The sequence below is a fragment of the Oncorhynchus gorbuscha genome, linkage group LG19, assembly GCF_021184085.1.
Source record: "Oncorhynchus gorbuscha isolate QuinsamMale2020 ecotype Even-year linkage group LG19, OgorEven_v1.0, whole genome shotgun sequence".
Taxonomy (NCBI): Eukaryota; Metazoa; Chordata; class Actinopteri; order Salmoniformes; family Salmonidae; genus Oncorhynchus; species Oncorhynchus gorbuscha.
Window position 1 is genome coordinate 31,274,082 of NC_060191.1, and position 7,506 is coordinate 31,281,587.

Here is a 7,506-nt window from a genome sequence, read left to right on the forward strand (position 1 = left end):
GCATCCAACGGGGAAGTGTGATTATTGACAAGAAACAGAGACCGTGGAGCATGTAAGCATTTCACTGTAAGGTCTACCTGTTGTATTCGGCGCATGTGACAAATTCAATTGTATTTTATTTTATGTATTGCTACAGTGTGGGCAGTATCGGGGGAAAGAGAGAGGCTGAGATCTAGTATGAGGGAGAAGGGGATACATGAAATTAGTTTAAAGAGTATATTGTGTAGAATGTCATTAGATTTAGTCTCAAATATTGTGTTCTTTTTTTAAGAGCAACGGGGCTGGTAGGTAGGATTTAGTTTCTCCCTGTCTCTGGCCCACACTCCAGTACAGTAGGTGGAGGTAATGTACCATAACGTTGATATGTGCCAACCGCTGATATATCCCACAGACGAAGATGAAGAAATCTCACACTGCAGTACAGTAGGTGGCGGTGTATTTGCACCTCACGTTTGCTATCCACCAATACAAATTTAAAGAAGGAGAAAAAAAAATGGCGGACAGCCACTAGCTCAATCCACATAAAAATAATACACAAACATTTCAAAACAAGGTAAACAGACTCGAATATATTGTTTACACGCTGTCCTCTTTTTACCAAATTCATTTTTTAGCCGGGAATTTATCTAGCACTTATTGATGTATTTATAATCAAGCCAACTATAGATAGATGGCTAACATAAAGTCTACCCGTTTAGCATGCTGTGTTGACGGAGCTAGCTAGCTAGCAGTTGTTCGAGCATGCCCATGTTATTAGGTTGGAGGTAGGTACTGCTTCATATCCTCACTCTTACATGCACATATTTGCTGGCTGAATTTCTAGCTACCGTGATGAATTGCTTGGATTTTGCCCCTGGGGGGAGTCCCGTGTGTTGGCTTTTGTGTGGATTCTTGATATCTTATGCTAGCTAGGCTAACTTAAAAATCGGTATTTTAGTCACATTACACGGACTAATGATGGTAGCTAATTTCCCTTATAGCTAGTACAGCATTGACGTGGGACATTATCATTAATAGTGGTCTATAATAGTGGTCGTAGAAGCGAGCTGGTCTGTCCTACCTAGTAGGTAATGCCGTTGTCATTTTTTTCTGGGAAGGGAAAAGGAGGGAGCTGGTCGATATCTGCATGACGCAAGGAAAAAGGCGCACTTCTATTGAGAGAACCAACTGAAGACTTATGATCTTTTAAGGTTTTTTTATTGCATATTATGAGTTTTGTTTTTGTGTCTCCTCCATTGCTATAGTCTAGTATTGCGTATTTTAAACCGCTATAGCCTAGTATTGCATCTTTGAAACCGTTATTTATGACCACTTGTCAGCCCAATGTAAATTTAGCTAATGGTAGCCATGCAAATTTATAGTAACTGAGTTTAAGGCTAGGTTAATTTAGAAGTCTATTTGATTGCCAGCTGAAATGATGTAGCTACCTAGTTTGCTAGCTTGAAACAGTTACTGATGCACTGCTGCTGGTGTGTATGAATAATCTAAACCAGTTAGGATTTTTTTTAAACAGTAGGGCTGCAAGGTTAAATTGTTATTGATATATCTTTAAATGGTTGGTGTGATTAGTGTGGCTACTTTGTAAATATGTATTAATTAGGCAATTTGCCTTTATCTGCTATTCATTTCAATGTCCTGGCTGCATGCATTTTTATAAACAATGGATTTGTGAGTAGCTGTTGACTGCTGTGTCTTGATGCTAAACAAATCTAGTCTACTTTGAGGACCAATATAATATCAGCCACGTGTTTGTCTGACTTAATCACCTGTGTGTCTAGCCAATTGGTAATTAACCTAGGCTCAGGGTTAAGGGCCAAAGCCCCTCAAGTCAAGGATAGCCAGCCAGACATCCCCAGCCTGGTCATCATTGTAAATAGGAATTTGTTCTTAACTGACTTGCCTTGTTAAATAAAGGTTCAATTAAATTCATTCACAGATCATTTTTAAGATCCAAAATAGATGGTAACCTCTTGAAATTAATACCTTATATTGGCTATAATGTTACCCATTCTTGTTTCTCCAGTCTGGATCCTCTTGTTTTGTCAATACCCCAACAGGGATGAGTTTTCTGTTTCTACAGTGAGCCCTGAGTGTGTTTGGGTGGGTGACTGAGGTCTGCTGACAGCTGGGGCCACCTCTTTGTTGTACCCTGTCGTCTGCCTCCAACGCCGACCCCCTGCCTGGCCGACAGAAGGGGAGAGTGTTAAGAGCGAATCCGTGGGAAAGTCAACCTGAGCATCCACAGATAAAGTTAGTCATTTCCAAATGAAACACATCCATAATTATCCTTACGGTCTACATGTCTCAAAGATATTTCAGTCAAGTCGTATTTCATGGCTTTTCGAACGGGCTCATGGGGGGGGTGTAATGGACATGGCCTAAGGTTGGGCGGTATCCATATTTTCATACTGTCAGTGTATGTATTCAGCAGCGACGCAACACTGCTGCTAAATCTTTGGTGCCACTGAAAAAAAAGCAGTTTATTTCTTTACACTGAACCAAAAATAGTCTGTATTCAAATTGCCATCAATAAAATGCAATTGTGTTTTTTGTCCGTAGCTTATGCCTGCCCATACCATAACCTCACCGCTACCATAGGGCACTCTGTTTCACAACTTTGACATCAGTAAACTGCTCACCCACACGGCGGAATACACGTGGCCTGCGGTTGAGGCTGGTTGGACGTACTGCAAGCTTCTTGATATGCCACACCTGTCAGGTGGATGGATTATCTTGGCAAAGGAGAAATGCTCACTAACAGGGATATAAACAAATCTGTCCATTACATTTTAGAGAAATAAGCTTTTTGTGCGTATGGATAATTTCTGGGGTTCTTTTATTTACGCTCATGAAACACAGGACCAACACTTTACAAGTTGCATTTATATTTATGTTCAGTATACATGTCATGTCTCAAAATCGATATCTATCTTACCTCCTATATTGTTTTATCTCCTCCGGATTTGAGAAGAAAGATAAGTTCAACAGTGAACCTGTCAGTTTGCCTTAGTTCTCGCGCAGCATCCAGCCTAGCTGACGCAATGCTATTTTCCAGATTTTTGACCACATTTCTTCTCTAGCCTCCGTTGAGTCACCCTAATCTTGGCCAACATGTAAGAGTAAACTTTTCATGGATTATGATAGAGACATGCGGTTTGGACCATTGGCTTTCTTAGAGGATTAAAATACCCGTTGGTCAAAATATAAAAAATATATTGGACATCGTAGACACTAACATCCATAACAGTAATTTTTGCTTTATTTCTCCAACATGACAATATTTAGAAGTCAGTTATTTTGGGGGTATACACTTCCCGTAAGAGGTACTACAGACATACACATATATTATATTTTGTTTGTCCATTCTGTTAGAAATTAAAGTTTTGATTTTGCGTGCAAATGTCCATAATGCTGGAATCACCCTTAAAAGGCTAACCAGGCTAGCACTAGTATAGGCTACATCAGACTGGCTTCTTGAATACAACAATGTAGAAGAAAGGTCCAAATTGTACCTAAATTCTGACCTAACATGAAGGGGGAAGTATCAAATGGTTTGTGTTTACTTCAATGTTGTTTCCCCCTCTCGTTTCCCTTCTTTAGAGAGAGGACTATTGTGTCTTGAACTTAGTCAGTATTACTGGACATGAGGAAGCCAGTGCCACAAAAAGGTAATGTCATGTTAAGAAATGGAATGCAATTGTCCATTTGAAAAGCATAATGTACATCTTCTAATGATGCTGCTCAAGAAGGGTCCTATATTTAGGATACTTTAATGTGTGTATAGAAGTCTCAGATGCTGATGTGATAGTTTGGACTCACACATCTCAATGACAGTTGCTAAAGATCAAGTGAATTTATTCTACTTATGAATAGATTGTTGATTAATTGAATGGGGTCTCTGAAACGTTGTGCCCTGCTCTCTCCTCTAGCTATTGAGTGGAAAGATGGCAGGCAGATCAAGCATGCCCGAAGTGGCCGTCCCTCCCGGGTCCCATCGCAGTACCAAGGAGGTACATTACCACACACACCAACTTTCTCAGCTGAATCACTGCTGAATGAAAACATCCTGAATCAAACACATTCATATTCAGTTATAACCAGAGGTTGGAACCAAAAATGATTTTCCAATTGTTTCATTCTGAACAGAAACACAATTTCTGTTCGTTCCGTTCCACTATTCCGACCAGCAAAATAAAGTTCTGAACCGGTTCGAATCCCAAAGAAGTATTGGTTTACATTTTCTGTTCCTTTTAACCCGTTAAATCAACCTTCCTCTTTTTTACATTTAGCTCATTAAATTATTGCGACTGAAAGTTTTGGGGGTCGGGAGAGCGCGAGAGTGTTGAGGAGGAGGCTTGAAGCTCTGGGCATCTTATGACATGCATTATCTGGGTCCCCAGAATTATACCTAGAAGGAGCGGCTTCTATAGAGGAACTTTGACTGTCCTTTGACATATATAGCAAACAGGCTTGAGCTAGATTATTATTATGATTATTTTTTTTAACCTTTTATTTTAAATAGGCAAGTCAGTTAAGAACAAATTCTTATTTACAATGACGGCCTAGGAACAGTGGGTTAACTGCCTGTTCAGGGGCAGAACGACAGATTTGTACCTTGTCAGCTCGGGGGTTTGAACTTGCAACCTTCCAGTTACTAGTCCAACACTCTAACCACTAGGCTACCCTGCAGCCCCAAACTGGGGCTTGTGTACGCAGAGCGTCACCAGAATTAAAAACATGTCTTACCTTTTTGTAGTTAATAAATTTAACACTGAACGTGATAACTAGGCCTATAGTATCCTTAACTAGCATCGGAAAAAGCAAATCTATTCTTCTCTAGCCAGTTAAAAAATCTCTGCCCATCTTCTGAATCACGCTTGTAATGTCAGTACAGTAGCCTATGCTTTGGTGGGGGAGGGGCAGGTAGGCTAAACACACACACCCTGGTAAAGATTTTCAGCTTGCAAGCAGACACTGGAATATGTTTCTGAGTGAGGGCTTAGCTTCAAAAAAAATTGTGGGTCTACAAAAAAAATGCCTGTTCCCTGAACCAGTTCCAACCCCTGGCTTATAACACTGTTCTAAAGGCATCAGCATGCTTCAGTTCAGCTGGCGGTGTGCTAAGCATTCTACCTTAAAATACATTTGCTTGAAAAATGGTAATAGAACTGTTTGTCCATTTTGAGATGCCGTAGCTCTATACACTTCCTGAAAATAGTCAGAATTAATCTAAGATAACTCAAGAAATCTGTAATTCATTTTGAAGTTTTTGCAGAGGAGATCTTAGTCGTGCAATTTTACATCTTACTAAGATGTTTGGTGCAGTTTCTCAATGAAAAATGTGCTTTAAGACTTTACTGAAGAATCCCTACTGTTGACCAACGAAGGGGCGTTGACTTCGGCTACCGACTTCAGCTTGCCTCGATCAACTGAAAAAAAGAAACCTTACCGAAGTTTAAAACAAAACAAACATGTCCCAAAATGTTGTCATAATATATGCACCGAACGTTTTCGGCTTGGAGGCATGGGAACACCTTAACAATAGCACATACCACTAGCACTGAACCCCAAAACCACACACATTCACACAAAAACATATAACGGTAGACAACAAAAAGCAGCCATTGTGCTTTTTCTGTCCCACAGGTCACTTCAGTTGGGACAAATACCTGAAGGAAACAGGTGCTACTGCTGCACCTGCGCACTGCTTCAGACAGGTAAGCCCCCCCTAATCAGACTACAGTATATCCTCCTCATCAAAATGTCAGGGCATGCTACTATCCTATGTGAAACTTCTGCTCCTGAAATGATTCAGAGCCAAATGATTCTAAGCCATTGCATTTACAGAGTTTGTAGGAATTATGACCAACAAGCAATATGAGATAGAAGTTAACCGTGGCAGCCAAAGTCTCACCAGTGACAATGAGCAGCATCTACAGTTGAAGTCAAAGGTTTACATACACCTTAGCCAAATACATTTCAGTTTTTCACAATTCCTGACATTTAATCCTAGTAAAAAAATCTGTCTTAGGTCAGTTATGGTCACCACTTTATTTTAAGAATGTGAAATGTCAGAATAATACTAGAGTGATTTATTTAAGCTTTTATTTCTTTCATTACGTTCCCAGTGGGTCAGAAGTTTACATACACTCAATTTGGTATTTGGTACCACTGCCTTTACATTGTTTAACTTGTTTCAAACGTTTCGGGTAGCCTTCCCACAATAAGTTGGGTGCATTTTGGCACATTCCTCCTGCCAGAGCTGGTGTAACTGAGTCAGGTTTGTAAGGCCTCCTTGTTCGCACATGCTTTTTCAGTTCTGCCCACAGATTTTCTATGGAATTGAGGTCAGGGCTTTGTGATGGCCACTCCAATACCTTGACATGGTTGTCATTAAGCCATTTTGTCACAACTTTGGAAGTATGCTTGGGGTCATTGTCCATTTGGAAGACACATTTGCCACCAAGCTTTAACTTCTTTACTGATGTCTTGAGATGTCGCTTCAATATAGCTACGTAATTATCCTTTCTCATGACGCCATCTATTTTGTGAAGTGCACCAGTCCCTCCAGCAGCAAAGCACCGCCAACAACATGATGCAGCCACCCCTGTGCTTCACAGTTGGGATTGTGTCTTTCGGCTTGCAAACCTCCCCCTTTTTCCTCCAAACATAACGATGGTCATTATGGCAAAACAGTTATATTTTTGTTTCATCAGACCAGAGGACATTTCTCCAAAAAGTACAATCTTTGTCCCCATGTGCAGTTGCAAACCGTAGTCTGGCTTTTTTTATGGCAGTTTTGGAGCAGTGGCTTTCTTCCTTGCTGAGCGGCTTTTCAGGTTATGTCGATATAGGACTTGTTTTACTGTGACTATAGATACTTTTGTACCTGTTTCCTCCAGCATCTTCACAAGGTCCTTTGCTGTTCTGGGATTGATTTGCAGTTTTCGCACCAAAGTATGTTCATCTCTGGGGTACAGAAGTCTCCTTCCTGAGCGGTATGACAACTGTGTGGTCCCATGGAGTTTTTACTTTCGTACTATTGTTTGTACAGATGAAGGTGGTACCTTCAGGCATGTGGAAATTGATCCCAAGGATGAACCAGACTTTGAGGTCTACAATTTTTTTTCTGAGGTCTTGGCTGATTTCTTTTGATTTCCCCATGATGTCAAGCATAGAGGCACTGATTTTGAAGGTGGGCCTTGAAATACATCCACAGGTACACCTCCAATTGACTCAAATTATGTCAATTAGCCTATCAGAAGCTCTAAAGCCATGACATCATTTTCTGGAATTTTCCAGGCTGTTTAACCTGTTGCGACGAGCAATCCCGTATCCGGGATCCTATTCATAGCCTCAAGCTCATTACAATAACGCAACCTTAACTATTCATGAAAATCGCAAATGAAATGAAATAAATATATTTGCTCTCAAGCTTAGCCTTTTGTTAACAACACTCATCTCAGATTTTCAAAATATGCTTTTGAACCATAGCTCAACAAGCAT

General features: G+C 40.4%; 1 long non-coding RNA gene across 14 annotated transcripts; it reads left to right on the forward strand.

The window, feature by feature from the left end:
- The first annotated feature begins 404 nt into the window (after nucleotides 1-404).
- Nucleotides 405-5,721, forward strand: LOC124005863. 14 transcript variants are annotated; one of them, XR_006833708.1, is made up of 6 exons: nucleotides 415-764; nucleotides 1,098-1,190; nucleotides 2,058-2,250; nucleotides 3,601-3,668; nucleotides 3,930-4,010; nucleotides 5,647-5,721. It is a non-coding gene; the product is annotated as an uncharacterized LOC124005863 (long non-coding RNA). The 14 variants fall into 14 exon arrangements; XR_006833706.1 differs by having other exon boundaries at nucleotides 416-764; nucleotides 2,081-2,250; XR_006833709.1 differs by having other exon boundaries at nucleotides 416-764; nucleotides 1,105-1,190; nucleotides 2,081-2,250.
- The last annotated feature ends 1,785 nt before the right edge of the window (nucleotides 5,722-7,506 follow it).